Source organism: Leptinotarsa decemlineata, unplaced genomic scaffold, assembly GCF_025532065.1.
Source record: "Leptinotarsa decemlineata unplaced genomic scaffold, Ldec_3_MD MMD2_P_RNA_scaffold_9, whole genome shotgun sequence".
Classification (NCBI taxonomy): domain Eukaryota; kingdom Metazoa; phylum Arthropoda; class Insecta; order Coleoptera; family Chrysomelidae; genus Leptinotarsa; species Leptinotarsa decemlineata.
In genome coordinates this window covers 7,998,474-8,019,145 of record NW_027412536.1, presented here as the reverse complement: position 1 = coordinate 8,019,145, position 20,672 = coordinate 7,998,474, and positions in this window count along the sequence as shown.

Below are 20,672 nucleotides of genomic sequence, written 5' to 3'. Positions count from 1 at the left end.
TCCTTTTGCCACAATATCTTTCATGAAGTGAGCTTTAATATCGATATGTTTTGATCTTTTACTATTCTCAAAACTTTGGATTGAATGTAAAGCACTCTGATTAAAACAGTTTTTATGGTTTTCATCCCGAAGTCTGCACAAATACCTTGCAAAACAGTAGTTCTGAAGTAGCTGCTGCACTGGCCAAGTATTCAGCCTCATAACTTGACTGTGCCACAACATTTTGTTGTTTTGAGAACCACGATACTGAATTTTTATTATAAAGTAAAGCACAGCCGCTGATGCTTTTTCTGTCCAGTTGGTCACTTCCCCAATCTGCATCGGTATATGCCAGAATCTCCAAATATTCAGCATTGTATCTTTCATATTATGTTGAATTTATGTCGATAGTATTCTTGAGGTATCTAACTATCCTTTTCGCAGCTGTCCACTGTTGATTGGTTGGCTTGTCTAAAAATCTGCTCAGAAATATAACTGAATAGGATATGTCCGGTCTACTGATGGTTGCAATATATAGTAAAGATTCGATTAATTCTCTATATGGAACATTTATGATTTTCTGATCCTCAACTTGAAAGTCTTACATCCCTCCAAATTGAACTTTTCAATTACTTTCTGAATCAATGTGGACTGACTTATTATTTTCTTATCATTTTGTTCTGAGATTTCTATTCCCAAAAAATTCTTTAGTTCTCCAAGATTCTTCGCACTGAATTCAATCTCTAACTGTTGTTGGATGTAGGCACAGTTTTTGCCTGTCAAAATTATATCATCCACCCATAGAAGCCAAATCTCTTCTCCTACATGGGCCAACTGGCCAACTCCCGCCAAACGGTCATCTCCCACGGAACCAGTGGAGCGGAAAATGGAAAGTGGGGATAAGTGAAAGTACTCGAACGACCAATAAATAGTCATCTCTCGGAGGAATCAGTCCAGTCATCACCCGAAGACGATTGTAGATATTAACAATCGAAACGTCGTGATCTAACGTGACTTGGAATCTCTCAACTTTTTATTTCTATTTTCTTTTTTCATTTCTTCATTTTTATTTATTTTTGTTCAATTGTTCTATTTTTACTTGTATTTTATTCCACTATTATTTCATTTCAGGTTTTTTTGCTTAATATAATTGTTATTTTCAGCTATTCATTTTTAATTCTTCTTTTTTAGTTGTTTCAGGGATTTCAAATCATTTTATATAGTAGACAATGAAAGTCCGAACTAGTCAAATTCTTTCTCTTTTCATGTCATCTTTCTTGGGACAGTCTCTCAGGAAATGAGAGCCTCCACATCCATAACATCTCACACTGTCTTGGAACTTCTTACTATAGAATACCGCCTCTTGGTTGTTAGTATTCTTGCAATCTGGTTGTGGTTTTTATACTTCAATTCTGCATCTAAAAGTCTACCTTTTACAAATTTCAATGTGATATTTGCTGTAACTGTCTCAATGGCTGTGATGACAGTATCATATTTTCAGGCATGGTTAGCAGTATATAGCATACTTTGTCACTTTCATCCAATTTTGCCCCTGCCGCTTCGAATTTTCCCAATAAACTTTCTCCCTGCATAAAGTTTTCTTGTAGTTAATTGCTGGTACACTTCAGTTTTAACAACTTTTTCATAATATGAAGCTTTGACTTTTGCGTTCAAACACATTCTTCAGAGATTGTAACATTTCTCGAGATGTCTGTGCATCCTTGACATATTCTAAATGCTTATCAGTCATACATTTGTCGTGATCCGCCTTTTTAGTTGCATCTACACGAAATTTCCAATTGGAATAATTTGTACTACACAATTGGGGAAATGGTGAAATCGACGACATATTCTGTAAGAAGACTCCAACACTTTACTAATCTTTCTTGACCTCAAAGTCTGTTTATCTTTTCTTCCTTCTGGTTCAATAATTCTTCTATATTTCGGCGTGAATATATGTCTAACAGCTTAAATCAGGATCTGGAAGTCCTAGGCCCATAACCTCTTATTTGAATTATTGAATTAGTTTTCAATTACTATACTTTAGGAAGAAAACTGGGACAGATTAAAAGACATGCTTTTTTATTATTCTCATATTTTTTGACAGCACACACTTTAGTAAAAAGAAACATCTTTGGCACAGAACACAAAAAACAAAATAACAGATTATATTAAGTTCAACACAATTCAAATCCAGTTGATCATTAAACAATAATTTCGAATTTTCACATCTATTGATTTTGAAACATTCCAAAAGGTTGAGTATTAAACCTTTATCTTTCAAATACAATACGTTATAATCATAATTGAACTCATACCCCTATGTCAAAGGATGATTCGCAAATGTTGAATTGGTCTATTCATTCAAAAAACTACTTTCATGAACTTTTATACTTCTGAAATAACTCTTCCGGTTTATCCAATAAATAATTTTTGCAAGAATCACAAGTCAACTTTTATACTTCCGATCTATCCGGCACTGGACCATTATCTTCATTGTTTTATCGAATTAACTGAAATTACTATTTGTTCTGTAGGCTTCGTCCAATTCTTTGTTTTTTTTTTGAAAAAGAGCAATATCAGTAGGATGACCAAATTAAGTTAGTTACATAATGTTCAGTAGAATTCTTTGAAACTGAAAAGAATTGTGTCAATAATATCCACTTTGTAACCGTTGTTGACAGCGATACGTTTTATAAAAATCAGTTCTCTTTGACAATTGCTTCCTGAAAAATCTAATGCACAGTAGTCTGTAATTGAAATTATTGAATACTGCTACTTCATGTTGATATGGATGTGTAGATGTTTATGATTAATTTTAGTGATAGTCAGGTCTATCAAATTCATACACTTCAATCTCAGTCCTGTATTTAATCGAAGGGTGGATGGAATTAATAAATTCGATAATCTTACCCAGCTGCCAGCCTGTACCAGTAAAATATACTAAGATATCATCTACATATCTGTACGAGTACGAAAAATTGTTAATTAGCCGATTCGTATGGGTTTTATTCTCTAGGATGCCCATTAAAATTCCAGATAACAAGGAACTGAAGGAGTTTTCCAATACAATACCCTCATTACAAGAGTTAATATTGTCATTGAATTGAACATAATTTTGAGCTAGGTAAATCGTTAGCAAATCTAAAAGTTTGTGTTTAAATATTGGATCAACGTGATTTCTGTATGAAAGGCTCTGAACTAACTCAATTGTTTCTATTGGCGAAATAATAGAAAATGGATTTCGGACATCAAATAGTCAACTAATTGTTACGTATTATTCATACTGAATGATGGTTTGAAATTAGTGTAGGATTGAATTAGTTTTATGAGCATTTCTGGAATTTCCATGGATGGAAGAGAACGACGGCATAAACAATTGCCTTGCGTTTATAAAATTCACTCATTGCTACATCCATTGACTTGAGTGTTTCTTCAGTGTTCTATTGTGAAAATCCTTCATTCAAAAAATCAAGGGTTTTCCTTATGTATTCGCTGCTATATATGGCAATTACTGATCGACCTTTGTCCGCTTTTGTAAACTCTGTATATTATCATTTGCTCTTTGTTTTATTGATTTTGCAGTTGAACTGAATTCCTTAAATGGGTTCAGACTAAAAAATATTTGCGTCAATATGTTTATTCGAATTGGAAATACCTTGCAGAGCCAACTCTGTTTCAATTCTTAAAACTTAAACTTACCGAATTAATATTGAGCTTGACATTATGATCAAAGCTTTTTTTGAGTAAAGTTTCCTCCTGTCGGTGAAATTTGCAAATCTGTCAAAAAACTTATAGCTAAAATAGTTTTCCAAACTTTGGGCTATTCCGTTTATTGGAAGATATAAAATGATTTAGCTGTTCAAGCTATTTATTTTGTGTCTGGAATTTTTATGAATGATAATATTAATTTTTCTCGAATATATGTGCCCGAAATTTGGAAATATGAAGGTATTTCTTCTCTACCTTCATCCGTTTTGCTCTCCCATAGTTGATTGCTTCCTGTGCTGCTATACTTTTATTATGAGTACATCGTTTTTGATGCACTCATTAAAAATCCGTATATTTTTTAATCAATGAAGCAAAACGTAGAATTACTATATAGTACCAAAGGGCAAAAAACCCGTAAGGGATTCCTTCAAAAAGATGATACTTGATCTGACTGATACTTGATGTCAATCCATTATTACTTCAACTGAATTTACAAATTTTTCAAATGTTGGACAATGTCTGTATATCATATTGCCCAAGTTTATGAAAGAAGTATCATAAGAAAAAACATCCGAGATGTAATAAAAAGTATTCGCAAATTATTTGGATACCAAGAGAAAGTCGCAAAAGAGTTACTTTTGATTAGTAGTATTCTTCTACGTGCCTTGTGATTTTATATTACACCGAACTATTCTGTTGAGTCAGTTGAAAGAGAACTATTATTAGCAAAAACTAGGAGAATGCCAATTTGTAAAAAAATATTGTGAACTGGAATGAAAATCAATTGATATCAGTTTAAAAAATAATTAGAACATGAGGAAATGAAAATTTAAAAAAAAGTTCAAAACATTCATCTTCCTCAACATAACTACACAGTAGGTTCTACCGAAAAACAACTACTTCTCCGGCCAATACCACGCTGTGTAGATACCTTGGAAGAGACGGATGTTTAGAGATTTCATTCAATAATTTTTATTTTCTAATATGTTTGTTACTCGCCTCGATACAGTCTTCGAACGTATTTTGATTTCTGTCAGAGTAAAGAAACATGTGAAATGGAGCTGTTACTAGTTAACAGTCTTTCTTTCAGACAAATGTTTCCATCATGCATTCGAGCCGCATTGAAATTAGCCGAGTCCCAAGCACAGAGCTGTTTGGGTCAGACTTTCCTGCACTGATGAAAGGTAATACCTCGAAACCGGCCTATAGGTGATCTACTCGAGACCAACATGGTCGTACTGCTGGATGAACGAGAAACATCTACAAAACTAATTCCTGTGAGGTATCTTGCATAATTTTCTGTCGAGTATAATACAATGTTCAGCTTGGTTATAACCGGGGAAATCGTTGTTTCTTGAAAATCATTTACCAGAACCTACTATGTAGGTACGTTGGGAGAAATGAATGTTTCAAGATTTTATTATGGAATATTTATTTTCTTATATGTGTGTATCTCTCCTCGATACAGTCTTCAAAAATATTTTGGTTTCTGTCAGAGTACAGATACATGAATAGTTTCTATTCCGCTTGGAGCTTTGTTCAGGAGATAGAGCTGTTACAAAAATATAATCTTTTCCGTAGACGAATGTTTCTTACATACAGTCGAGCCGAATTGGAATTTATCGAGTCCCAAGCACACTGCTGTTTGGGTCGGATCTTTCCTGCAGTGATGAGAGATACTGGTCTGTGAGTGACCAACTCGACTGATTTCAACATGATCCTGCTGCTGGATGAACAAGAAGCCTCTGTGAGGTATCTTGCATAAATTACTTCCTGATATAATTCAATGTCTAGCATAGTATTAGCCGGTGAAGTAGTTGCTTCAAGATTATTTTCCGAAATATTTATTTCGCTATTTGTGTGTATCTCTTCTCGATTCAGACTATGAAGGTGTCTTCCAAGTATCTCAACCAGACTCGGGCCTCTTGTAGTTTTCTTTAATAGCCAGCGTTTCATTTCTGTCGCGTCATAAGTACAAACGCACTAGGACCATTTTTAGTTTGCACATCACAGCAAAATGTCTGCCGAAGTAACAGACGAAACGTCAGGAGTGAAAACCTGCAGATCTGCTAATGAATATGGAAACATCGAACAATGTATTTGACATAAGCCGTGAAATCCTACACACCATGATCAAGGCACATTTTTATCAAACTATTTGTAACCTGAGAGGCGATCGGTCTGCGACTACCATAGCTACAGAGTACTTACTGCACCAACAGCTGGAGGCTTTCTTCTGATCTTCTCAGGTATTCTCTGATTCGTTTCCAGTCTAGATACTGCTTCTTCTGTTCAAAAATTTAGTGCGAGTAAGATTGATAAAATATGCTGCTTTTTGAAAGATACAAGGCGCTCCCTGGCAGAGAAGCCCTTGCTCTTGATCCGAAGTTACAGAAAAGTCATTTGGAGTCATTCAGTAAACGACCGTCTGCTCTTGTGTAGATAGGGAAAGAAACCCCATATCACGTTCACGAAACTTTATGAGTCGAGAAGCACACGGTATTTCGGAGGTTCTGTAGTCATTAGTAGAATAACTCATTAATCCTTCCGTTAATATATAATATATACAAATCAGAATTATTCTGTCCTGGATGGAGTCCTGGAAGGATTCCTAATTCTGAGTGTGCCACCTTACCGGAGTAGAATGCTAATGCCGGTTCTGATATTCCGTTCATCACTCGACCTTGACCTTGAACACCTCAAAATACCTCGACCTGTGAGCACTTCATATGAGCTTGAAGTGCTAATAACGGTTCTGAACCTCCCCTACCACTTGATCTGGACCTTGAATGACGTCACACGACATTGAGATATGTGCACGTCATAAAAACCATAAGAAATGAGCGTTATGACCCTAAATATGAAGTTTGACCTTAATATTGGAATTCGTTTTCAATATCGAGTCGGAGTAGGGGGGAAATGCTATTCATAAAAAATTTGTTGCCAATGTTTCAGAGTGTTCTGACCGCAATAGTAGCCAGCGGTGGGGGATGCACGATGAACCCCTGAAGAACGTTTCGAAATAGAGACATTACGTCATTCACCTAGCGGTTGGAATTTTACACTTGCTCGCTGTTGTGGAGGTTGTCTGGAGCGTATATACTTGTTTATATAGATGTTCTATACTCATGGTCAATGGAACGTGAATATCTATGTACCCAAGTTCAAGTGGATTTTTTCTTACAGGTTATTCCGTATGTGTTCAATTCTTTCTTAGTGTCGCTTCTTCACTTACATACCCTTCAATATTGTCGAAAATCATAATAATAACAAGGTCTTTTTCAGGTATAGAATGTGTGCACTGAAAGTACACTGAAAATGATTTAATTACCACTGTGTTGTTATAATGGTGAAATGCAGTTGTTCTGAAGTGGATAACCTTGAATGCAAGGCGTTGAAAGTATGTTTATATGATGCTACGAGTTGAGAACTTGGATATTTCAAGCTGCAACAATATTGAGGGGGAAATAGTGAGACGGTAGGAAACATAATTGGTATGTGATGTCACATGATCCTAGGTGACACGTAGCACGGCCTTGAGTTTCATGAGTCATGAACGTGCGGTGTGGAGTTCGAAATCCCAACCACTTGACCTTAACCTTGAATGACGTCACATAGTCTTGGGCTATGTGCACGTCATATGACCTTGGAGAACCTGGACGACCTTGAGTTAAGATCACGTCATATTTTGTGCACGTAGTTTGGCACATAATTGTGCACGTAGTTTGGCACATAATTGTGCACGTAGTTTGGCCTTGACGATCGACTTTGTCCTTGAAGTTTGTACTTCCATTGTCTGAAATCATATAAATTGATTTGAAATCCCTGAAAGAATCTGAAGAAAAATTTAAAAGATCAGCTGATAAATAACAATTATGTTAGGTAAAAAAACTGAAATTACAATGAAATAAAGTACAAGCAACAACCAAGAATTTAAAAAACTGTAATATTAAAACGAGATCAACATTTAAAAAAAATATAAACAAGAAATAAAAATGAAAATTAGAAGTCATTTGTAATGATGCCTAGTTCCTTTTCGAGTTCCTTTATACTACAGAGCCCGAAAGCTCTACTAGAGTCTTGATAATTTCTCTCTTAGTCGATTGATGGTGGTTGGATTCCTGTGGGTGGGTTGTCGGTATACAGATATTTCCAGAAAAATGAAAATAACAAACTTTAAACTCGAACGTATATTAAACATGTGAACTATTTTCAAAATCAATAAGATAATCGATGAGCGGGCGATCTACATCAGGCATCAGGAATGACTGGCCGTCCGAAGGTTGCCAGAGAGTCCCTTGACTGACAGCGACTATCAGTTCCTGCGCGGAGTTGCCAACACTTCCCATTTAGTATCGGTCCTCTTCACCAATATGTCTAAGAATGGCAATTCGTTGTGGACTTCTTTCTCCATTGTGGAAGTGATGGAAGGACTTAAGTTGTTGATGTGCTTCAGGAAGTTGTCTAGTTCTGCATTTCCATGGTTTCATATTATGAAGGTGTCGTCCACGTATCTCAACCAGACTCGGGGCTTCTTGTGGGCTTCAATGGCCAGAGTTTCAAACCACTTCATATATATGCTGGCTATAACAGGTGAAAGTGGCGATCCCATTGGCAGACCCTCATCTTGTGTAAAGAATTCATCCTTCAGTTGAAAGTAACAGTTTCGTACACAGCATCCTAGTATTTCCATGATTACTTGAATCTATAAAATTGTTCTTTCTTCCAGGTCCCCATCTTCGGATAGCTTTCTCTGTTTGATTTGACAGGAACGTTGCCATTAGTGTAGAGGCTTTCTATGTTGAAACTGATCAATTGATCCTGCTCTTTGACTCTGATTGCCCGTAGTAGATCGACAAAATGCCTTGAATTTTTCACAAAAGATGATGTGATGATGTTACAGTGGTTTAATTATTGGTAGTTAAAATCTGGACAAGTTTTAAGTAGCTGAATCTCTGAAGCTATTGTTCGGTCTGAGCTGAACATCTTTCTTGTGTATTTAGTAGTCCATACAAATGAGGGGGCTTACTGTGGTGCGGTATTACCGATGATCTCTCTTTTTCTGAAAAATAGACGTAAAGATACGCAACATATAGAAACCTCTAATCAAGCGAAACACGACCTACTCAGGCCAAACTATCAGCTTCCGCTAAAACCGATAAAGCGGAAAGAGACAATAGGTGAAAGCACTCGAATGATCTATACATAGACAGATCCTGGAGGAATGAGTTCAGTTATCATTTTTTATTTTCATCTCGTGTTAATATTCCAATATTTTGATTTTTTGGTTATTGTTTGTATTTCATTTCATTTTAAATTCAGTTTTTCTGCTTAATATAATTGTTATTCTTCAGATAATCTTTTACATTTTTTTACAGATAAACAAGTCCGAACTAATGAAATGCAGGAATTGAAATGTTTTCAACCAATTCACGTACATTCAATCTTCTTTTTGGAAAATACCCATTAGCTTCACTTCATCTGATTCGGAAATCTCAATAGAAAGTAGTACTTCTATAAACTTTGCCACTGATGTGTACCTTTTTATAGTATAAAAAGTGTCAAAGTTACTATGGTACACAGTCACTGTGTCAATAAAAAATATTCATCTTCGTTACTGTGAGTTGATAAAGTTGATAACTACATACACACTTCCTTTCTGACACAGAAAAATAAACCACATTGTTTCTTTAAAATTTTTCGTAGTGGAATAAGGACACCCTTTTCTTGGAGATATGAAAATGATACATGATCATATCTTGCTACACATAATTGATGAAGTACTTCTCAATTATATCTAGTTTTCTCAATTCGAAATAAATTTCGGAATATTATTATTTCTCACACCCCACTGTGTATGTAGTTGGAAGGAATTGATATATCGAAATTCTTTTCGGAATATCAATTTCCGTTCACGTATGTATCTCCCTTCGATAGTTTTCACTTTCGATTTCTGTTAAAATATTTTATATTGTACAAGATTTCAAACCATCAATTAATTCGAATGCGTTTCGATCAAACTTCAAAACATTTCCTTCAATCGGAACAGACCTTTTACCTAAAGTATATTCACTATTTTTTATAATCAAACCATAAAACTTCGCTTCAGGTGAAATATTCATGTCAACTTCAAGAAAAACTGATTGACTCCTGACGAATTTTTTTGATATAACCACTAACTTCAACCATCCCAACCAATTAATTTTCCATCATGAATCATCATAACCACCAAGACGGACCATGTTAACCAATTAATTTTCCAACACGGATCATTGAAACTACCAACATGGACCCTATCAATGAATATGATTCAAAAAAAATTCCCCACACATCTCACAACGATAATCTAACAGCTAATCAAACAAATATTATCTTATCAGTCAGTGGGCTATGCTTGAAGCCTGGCAGTAAACAAATCTGAAGAAATGTACTTCAAATGTTTGAGCCCGTCTCGAATATACCTACACAGTAGGTTGAATGAACTGACGCCTATCAGAAAACAACTACTCCCCTGACTAATTCCACGAAGGGCGTTGGATTATATACGACAGGCGTCAATGCAGGAATCTTCACAGAAAATGTCCTGCATATGCAATTGGCAAAACAACTGAAAGAGTCGACCTTCAATTTTGCTACGGGCTTACTTGCAGACCGGATTCGGGCTCATTAGTCACTCATCAGTGCAAGATAGTGGTCATCATCGACCTAAAGTCAATGATATTCCATAATTTAAAATCGGAATTGTTTCAGAGTATTTCATTTCTCTTTCTAAGTTGGAGCGAACAACAAACTGTCATTTCATCCAGTGGACGAGGTACTAACCAAATGCATATCCGTAACTTGCCCGATTCCTCTGAATAAGAAAGAAAAACTTCTTTATTAGTCGGTGGGCTATACTTGAAGACTGGCAGTAAATAAATATAGAGATATAAACTTCAAACGTTCAAACGTTCAGTCTCGAATATACCTACACAGTAGGTTGAATGGACTGACGCCTACCAGAAAACAACTAATTCCCTGGTTAATACCACGAAGGGCGTTGGATTATATCCGACAGGCGTCAGTGCAGGAATCTTCACAGAAAATTTTCTGCATATGCAATTGGCAGGGGTGCCAGGGGAAACTTAAGCAACAGATGGTCATGAGAGATACAGTAGAACGCCTTGGACAAATCGTAAATGGTAATAATTGCATGCTACTGGATCGCAAGACCCTTGACAATGTATTCAACGATCAGTAGAGAGCCCTCATCGTTGACATGAAAATAGACCTAAAATTGTTCTCAGAATAATGCCAATTTTGAATTTCATTAGTTCGGACTCCCATTGTCTAATATTATATAAAATGATTTGAAATCCCTGAAAGAACTGATAAAATAATAAAAAAGAAGAATTGAAACAGAATCACTGGAAATGATACATACAGTGTGACCCATTTAAAATGGAACCACCCCTGTAGAATGTGCATTTTTCAATCAATCTCAATTTTTTTTTATTGAAATATTGAGCACGAAAAACTGTATCTTGACACTAACTTTCACAATTTTAGTTTCATTTCCAAGGCACTCTATGGTTTTTTTGTTTGTCAAAAACGGCAAAAGTTTATTAGGCAATTTTTGTTTTCAAATTTGACTACACCACTGGATTCGTAGTCGTTATAAATCAAAACTGTCAAATTTTCATTGAAAAATATTTGTTAACAACAAAGTTACAACAACCTCAATTTTGGAAACAAAGTATTTGTTTGTAATTTTTATTCAGATTATAGACATATTTGAGATCTGACAACACTGTCATCACCAAGTAGAACACCAGTGAATTTGTACAGTGAAAATCCGAAGTCAACAGCTCAATGCGTACTACAGTTATAACTCCTGAAAATATGGTAATGTGAGAGATTTGTGGTGCAAGCGTTTTGTAATAAAAATCTGACTTCGCCACTGGATTTGTGGATAATATTCCCTTAAAATCATTCATTTGAGTGTAGGTTACGAGAAGTGAAAATTAAAATAAAAATTGAATAATTGAATAACAGAAAATTAAAAGTTCATTTTCAAGTTACGCAGTAGTAGACCAAGTTCAGAATCTCATGTCATGGGATCTCCCAATTGCGCTTTTACCAAATCTTGATAGAATCTTGAAGTATTAATGGTCATACTTGTAAACTTTTTGGAAGTTTCCCAATAATAAATAATAGTACTTTTGTAACAGCGCACCTGGAAAATCACATTTTATGAGATTCTGAACTTACTCTACCTTCTTCTATAGCTGATGAAAACAAAATGTATACAAACAAGTTTCAAAGTATTTATTCAACAATTAATTGCCATTAAGAAAAAACTGATACTAAAATAAACATTGATTTAAAACTAAACATTCGAATTTTTGTGGCTTCTACCAAACCTCCATTAAGTTCAATACATTTATCGTATCTCTTCCGAATATTGTTTACACTATTTCTTATTTGTTGAACTGTAATTTCGGCACAAGCTTGTCGTATCCTTTGCATGAGTTCAGCTCGATTCGTTGGTCTTGTTCTGTATACTTTTTGTGTCAGAATACCCCACAGAAAAAAGTCTAATATTGTTAGATCAGGCGATCTAGGTGGCCATTCAATTAAGTCACTACCTCGTCCTATCCAATGATTTGGAAACTGGTTATTTAGCCACTCTTTAACAATCCTCGAATTGTGCACGGAACAGCCGTCGAGCTGAAAATATAAATTTACTTGTTCCGCAAGAGGCATTTCATCTATTTCGTCCGATAATTGGTTATTTAGAAATTCCAAAAAATTTTGCCCGTTTATGTTTCCATCAAAAAATATGGACCTATTATTCTATTTTGTACTATACCACACCAAACGTTAACTTTTTCGGAATATTGACTTTTACAATTTATGATCCAGTGCGGATTTTCCGTAGCCCAATACCGAGCATTTTGCGATGAAACTACCCCATTGGTGCTGAAAGAAGCTTCATCACTAAACATTATGCAGTTTAAAAAATTTCTTGTATTCAGGTACTCGCCTTGTGCCCACAAACAAAATTCCATACGTTTCACTTCATCACCTGCCTTTAAAGAGTGAAGAAATTTAGGTTTTAATGCTCTCATTTTGTTTTGTTTAAGACATCGTCGAATAGTCTCTCTCGGTAAGTTTAAATCCAAACTGGCGACTCGTAAACTTCTGTTTGGGTGGTTTCTAAAATAATCTAAAACAGCACCTTCGTTTAAATTTCTTCTTCGGTGATTATTTTTTAAAATATGTTTGCTGACTGCACCGGTTTCTTTAAATGTTTTGTTAATTTTACTGACGGTGCTTCTGTCAATGGGAAGTCGATTTGGATGTCTGTGATTAAATATCCTAGCTGCTTCTCTTTCACTATGATAATTGTCCCCAGAAATTCTCACAATTTCAATTCTTTCTTCTAATGATAATTGCAAAGCCATTATTAAATGCACGTAACTAACAACTATTATTTTATTTATGATTAACTGTCAAAATCACAGCCTACTGTTGATTTATTATAAAACCTTTGCATAATGAGTTCAGCTTCCTCAAATTATTGATATCTCCTCTAAAAGATTGTTTTAGCTGAGTTATGAAGAATTTACAGGGAACAATTTTTGTCCTGCTCTCTGTTTTATTATTGAATAAATGATTTCCATGCTTTAAATCAATTTGATTTTAGCGGCTATGCGGAAGAATGTACTAAGTACTGCATAACTTGAAAATGAATTTTTAATTTTCTGTTAATCTGGAATACACTTCTCGTAACCTACACTCAAATGAATGATTTTAAGGGAATATTATCCACAAATCCAGTGGCGTAGTCAGATTTTTATTACAAAACGCTTGCACCACAAATATTACCATATTTTCAGGAGTTATAACTGTAGAACGCATTGAGCTGTTGACTTCGGATTTTCACTGTACAAATTCACTGGTGTTCTACTTGGTGATGACAGTGTTGTCAGATCTCAAATATGTCTATAATCTGAATAAAAATTACAAACAAATACTTTGTTTCCAAAATTGAAGTTGTTGTAACTTCGTTGTTAACAAATATTTTTTAATGAAAATTTGACAGTTTTGATTTATAACGACTACGAATCCAGTGGTGTAGTCAAATTTGAAAACAAAAATTGCCTAATAAACTTTTGCCGTTTTTGACAAACAAAAAAAACCATAGAGTGCCTTGGAAATGAAACTAAAATTGTGAAAGTTAGTGTCAAGATACAGTTTTTCATGCTTAATATTTCAATAAAAAAAATTGAGATTGATTGAAAAATGCACATTCTACAGGGGTGGTTCCATTTTAAATGGGTCACACTGTATATTAAGCAAAAAAAACTGAAATGAAATACAAGTAACAATAGAATAATTGAACTAAAAATAAAAATGGAAATTACACGAAGACAATTGTGGATACTAACAATCGAAATGTCGTAAAGTAACTTGGCTTGGAATCTCTTGAATTTTTATTTTTATTTTTGTTCAATTGTTCTATTTTAACTTGTATTTCATTTCACTATTATTTCATTTCAGGTTTTTTGCTTGGTATTATTGTTATTTTCAGCTATTATTTTTAAATTTTCATTTTTTATTTGTTTTTTCAGAGATTTCAAATCATTTTATACAATATCAAACAATGGAATCCGAACTAATGAAATTCATAATAAAATATTGTCAATCAAATGCCAATTTTTTCAAACACAAACTCCATTATTGTTGTACAATACTAGTCGAGCATCCGTCAATAGATCATACCGATTCACGGTCATGTTAAACAACAAAGTTTTTGTTGAAACATCAAAATTTATCGAAAACATTGAGAACATGAGAACATTGGAATCATAGCCACCGAAACAGCGATATAACTGTCAGCCCTGAAATTAACATCCAGATGTCATTATTACTGAATCATACATTACTCTGGGACTAGTTGAGCATTATCATTCACACAATTCCAATTCATGGTTATAATCGAATTGAACAAATGAAATCAAATATTCAATCATGATTGTGACCAAGTACTATAACTTTGCGTGAAAGCCGCTACAGAAATTCGCAGGTTTCATTCGATACTATAATTATGATAGTGACTCGACTCAACCCTTTCTCTACTGAGACAACTACAACTCGATTGAATATGTAAATCAATTGAAACTATTGAACAAAAGACTCGTGATTTCATCATGATGTTTGTTCTCTTGCTAGATAACAAAGTTCTAGTTGAAGATGAAAATTCATCGGTGAAATTTTGAAATCTTGTGGTTTTACTATTCATTATCAGTCTTAGACATGTGCGAGTGCTGATCATGAGCAACGATTTATTACAATCTAGACAATCAGTAATTTCGTTTCGAAATGAGCACTGAATGGAAATACTTTTGAGTTCTCAAATCCATTTCGAAATAGGTGAACAACCGTCAATACAGTTTTTTTTCAAATGAGATCCAAATGAAACACTTGAATTAAACTTATTTCATTTCTCCCGAAACAGTAAAACTTTACATCGTCATAAAACTAATTTCAGCCATTTCCAGCTTCTTCGGAGTAATTCAAAGTTACTGCCAGAGATTTGTCTGGAGCGACAAAAAAGACCATTCTTTCCCAGACTCCAGTGTTTCAAGAAATTAAAGAAAGCACGCAGATCGCAGCAAAAAACAAACCTGGACTCAGAGGTGTTAATTTCACGTACGATTTAATTTAACAGGCGTGAAAGTCTTTCGATCCCGGTTCTTTCTCGTTGGAGATATTTCGTTTGCGTTTGCAACTACGTGTTGAAGAATAAGAGCTATTCTGAATAGTCAGACAGAAACTTCAATTCTGCGAATACTTCATGTAGAACAATTGTACTAGACATGGAAATTTAAACACGTTAACTATCAAATAACAAATCATTACATAATTAACAAATAGTACTGAATAATAATTTTTTCTACATATCCCCTCCTGAAGCTCATTTGAATATAGCCTTCAATTACAATATTTAGGAAAAAATTTGTTTGAAGGTGATTGACAATGTTTCAAGATGAATTTCACTAGTTCGGACTTCCATTGTCTACTATATAAAATGATTTGAAATCCCTGAAACAACTAAAAAAGAAGAATTGAAAATGAATAGCTGGAAATAACAATTATATTAAGCAAAAACAAAAACCTGAAATGAAATAATAGTAAGATGAAATACAAGTAAAATTTTTATCTTCCTTTATAGTTGTTTCAGGGATTTCAAATCATTTTATATAGTAGACAATGGAAGTCCGAAGTAGGAAAAAATTATTAAATGACAATATTTAATGAACTCGATTTCATATTATACCGATATTGTGGATGAATACTCTCCAATAAGCATTTTATTATATTTGAATACAGATTTTCAATTCCATGATAATTTGATAAAAATAACTTGAAATATCAAAAATTTAAAAAATAATAGAAAAGTATAACGGGTGTGAGATCTTAAAAAATATACAGTCATACAAATTTTTTCGGAAGTCCCCATTATTACGTGTTCCGGTTAGAACAGTTAAAGGTACCCTACCCTTTACAAAAAAAATCCAGAGAACATGATACGAGAAAATTCAATTACAAAAAAAATATTTCGTATAAAATCTTGTGTAGAATCAATAACTTTGAATAAAACAATACCACCTTGAAAAATTTTACCATTCATATGTCATATTGTGACTGAATTTACGGTCCTACAACCTCACACATCGGTTCAGTTTGACTCCAGAGAATTCAAAATATTAGTTCAATATTTGAGAATAGAGATGGCTCAGATCAGAAATACAACTTAAAACTCATTTGCTGACAATCACTCATAAAATATTGAAACTCAAAATGTCAAATAATAATGCCAATCCTCTCAAGAAGCATTCACTTCTCATTCCCAAACATTTTCAGTCGTAGCTTTCCATTTGATGCTGCCAAAATCTTTAATGACCTTCCAGTGAGGAAAAACACTATTCAATTTACAATTATTCAAAAAATTAAACTGCAATTCATCACCCACTGATTTTCTTATGTCGTTGTGCAATAGTTATAAATATTAATTACTACTCTTTATTATTATTATGTATTTTGTCGATAGGATTTATTATTTGCATTTTTTTCTAGTAATTCAAATCATTTTCAAATTATTTAATTTCTTATGGTACTTTGTGAGTGATACCATCATGAGGATCGTGTGGCGGTTGAGTTGAAAAACAACTTTGCTGACACTACACCTTTTTTCGGAATAAAGTCAAGTTTTCACTATAACTATAATTATTTTTGACCAAAGGTTATATTAGTCGAGCCTTATACCCCGAAGTCCCGATAATCTAATTTATGTGTGCTTACCAAGAATGACAGTCTTCTGCATTTGTCCGGTTGGAATGTCTGCATTAGTGCAGTAAGCCAGCATGATATTGAGATTCAAATAATCAGATCAACGATCTTAGCAGAGTGGTCTGGGTAGAGTCTGTGGAGCCTCTATTATATTTTTTTCACCTAAGGTTGTGCTAGTCGGCCCTATTCCCTGAAACCCCGAGACATTCAGGAGGGGTGCCATCATTATCAAGCAAAGATCACTTCCCACACTGTGGGATAAGTGATCAGTGTGATCAATGTTGTTGAAGGATACTACATGCATTGGCTCATCCGTGTGCTGCCATAGGAGTGAGGTGAGGTGAGGAGTGCGGTATTTTGCTGGATTTCAACTCGGCAACAAAGTTGTGATCACTATGTTCAGTATCGAAAACTAAACCGAGTTCATCAGCTGCCCTGAAGAGAAATGCTACAATTCCTGCTTTCTTATGATCAGGGACCATGCAGAGGAGGGGGTTTCAAACTCCTAATGACTTTACAGGCTCCATCCAGTATCATCCTGTCAAGTGGACACACTTAACTTCACGGCCCCTCTGTTGTCGAGGTAAGTATAATCGAATATAGAATAAAGGAAATACTTTCTTCAAGTAACTTTTTACTTGAAAATGGTTTAATAAACCGAAACCGGTCGTAACAAATAATAAGCTCAGTAGAAATCGGACTAATGTTATTTCCCTTATTCTATAATTAATATGAATTTTTACAAAATAACTAGGTCATCAATCGAACAAGAAAGTATAATCGTGGAACTGACGATTTGGGATGCAAACTCTTATGGAGGTGCATAATTCTTCGTGTCTTTACGTAGACTCAAAACAGCTCCTCCCGAGTCCACTTCACAACTCCCATCAAGTAGAGTAAGATGGAAATGGCAAGCATATTCGTAGCAGCAACTTTGTTGATGGCGTTGCTCGTCCTCGAGTCCTCTTAGGCATACAGATGCTGCATGATGCTTCCATCTTTGACCTGAACATCCTCTCCATAGTCCCTGCAACGTCCTCTTTGGAGATTGACTGTAACACATTTGTCTATCCCAAATTTCATACCGATAGCATGTTGTACTCTTCCATCACCCCCAAGAACTGATGGACTCTCGAGTATTTCTAAGCGCAACGGATGATGACAACAGTGAAATACGGAAGAGAAGGACTGAGGGAATCACCCTGAAATAAACACCTTCTGAAAGTGACCCACCCTGTTTGGACTCTAGCCCGGCCAGATGTTATGGTGAAGTAAGCCCTCCAGATTGGCATCAGTAGTTAAAATCATCTAATTATCTTGTTGAGTAACTCAAGGCATCTGAGCAAATGCAAAAAGAGCTCATGCGATGTTGTATCAAATGCCTTGCTGTAATTGATACAGGCCATAGACAGGTTATGCTTATACTGTATCGAATCCTGCGTTAAATATTTATTAGTGGACAGGTTCTCTTTACATCCAGCTCATATATACATTCGGCAACTCGTTAACTGTGGTGAGTACTCGTAAGTATAAGATGCTACTAAATAACGTGTTACACGAATTCATTTATTTATTTATCAATTGATGCGGGTTATCCCCGTTGCATAATATACATAGAGTGAATTAATAATACAAATACAGTTGACCGACATATAAAGCGATATAGTTAAGTACAAGAACAATAATTTGGTCCTACAATTCTGACTACAGACTATTTTTCAATTACCAGTAGGTGCTCTAATAAGCATATGTAGATGGATTTCATCTAAGTTCAATGCTATAACAAGACTATTAATTGATTTGTATATACATATAATATCACGATTTTCTCTCCTCTCACTAAGTGAACTGAGGTTGAGAACATTCGCAACAAAATTATAATAATAGTTCTCTATATAGATGTTCATTTCATATGCATGAAATCTCAAGAATTTATTCAGAACCCCTTATACGAGGATCGTATTTTTCTCAGGTCCCAAATATAAGTATAAGTACAATGACTTCATGGACAAACAAAAAAAACGTGTGAAATATAATGAAAAAAAAGTTTAATTCTATAAAATAAAAAAAAATTGAACAAAGGAAATGCCGCCAATTTGACTGTACTATTCACTATTAATTTAACCTCTTAAACAACTACAAATGCACCAACTCAGTATGAAATACTTTCAGTTTCACTGTTATTTCAAGTAGAGCGGCGTATATCATTGAATTTGCTTTCTTTTCTGATTGTAATCTGAACTCTAGCTGAAAAACCCACACTAGGAACACAGGAAGTGAACTCAGACAAAATAATATGTGAACTCTCTTTGTCAATATCAACTGGTTGGTATATGAAAAAATACTTACATAACGCCTCTTCGGCGGTTCATGGTCTATCACAGATTTCGTTGACCCGGTGTGTCTTCAACACTTATACTTTTATTTTCAACTTCCCTGTAATCCCTTAAATTTCGCACCACGCGCTTGAAAACAAAGTAACTTCGTTATTTAGGCCACTCTCCTCAGCCTGGAAGGCTGAAAGATGACACCCCCGAATTCGCCTCCACGGGATCTCGTGTCCGACCGCTTCGTGGGTCTCGCAAGACTCCCTCGAACTTTCTGTCCTTTCTGCCTGTAAAAAAACAGAAAGAATTCACGGGTGCTCCGTCCCCTTCATTTCTCAAACCGTTTCTCGTAACCGTTGTCCACGTGCTACGGAGGTCACCAGAAAATCTATTTCGCTGAATTGAAAAAACTCACGATTTCAAGGCTGGGATATTGATATGCCCAAATCTACAACCAATTTTCAGCTACATGATAAATATATTTGACTGCATCTTTCCAAAACACGCTGATGAATTTTGTTTATATAAACACTCTCTCGGTCTTGGCTTGATGTTACATTGTATGAGACCTGTGTATGAGAACCGGCGTTTAAAAAAATTCTGAATTGAAGAAATCTGTCTCTTTCCGAACTTAGAATGTTTATTAACATACATAGCTTTTACTAGGTATTACATCACTCTCCCCTACGAAAAAGTTCTGTGCATACACAATGCCATAACTTTTCCAATGAGCTTATTCAAGATAATAATAAATAAAAGGGGAAACCAACATTAAATTAGCATACATGATAAAATAGTGATGAACTGGCCAGCGTTAATCTGACTCAGTAATACAACAAAAAAATATTTGTCTGAAAAGTGTCCCATTACTTATGTACCAGGGAAGTACCAGGACTCTTCACAACTCTGCTACTCTGGAACACTGCTACTACTAGACTAGAGGGTTGACGATCATTAGCTTCGCAACCCCCAGTAAATGTTTCAAAAATTAATTTGCATCTGATTATCGGTAGAATTTCTCTAGCACACTGGCAACAAAATTCAGTCCGTCATACTGTGCCCTACTGTGACTCGCGATAGCTGGTGGAATTATACCAGCACCTCCATAGGGGGATATTTTTTCACTATGGAGGCATTACTACTACGCATCAATCAAATTAGATTGTACATCACTCCTGCTTTCTACTACAGTGTCAGCGACGCTGTTGGTTCATTACGATATGAAGGTCCCTGACCTTTCCGCTTTGGTCAGAAGGCCATATCACCAATTCCTGTATGGGTTACGTCCAATGGTAACCATTTCTCCATCCTTCAGAA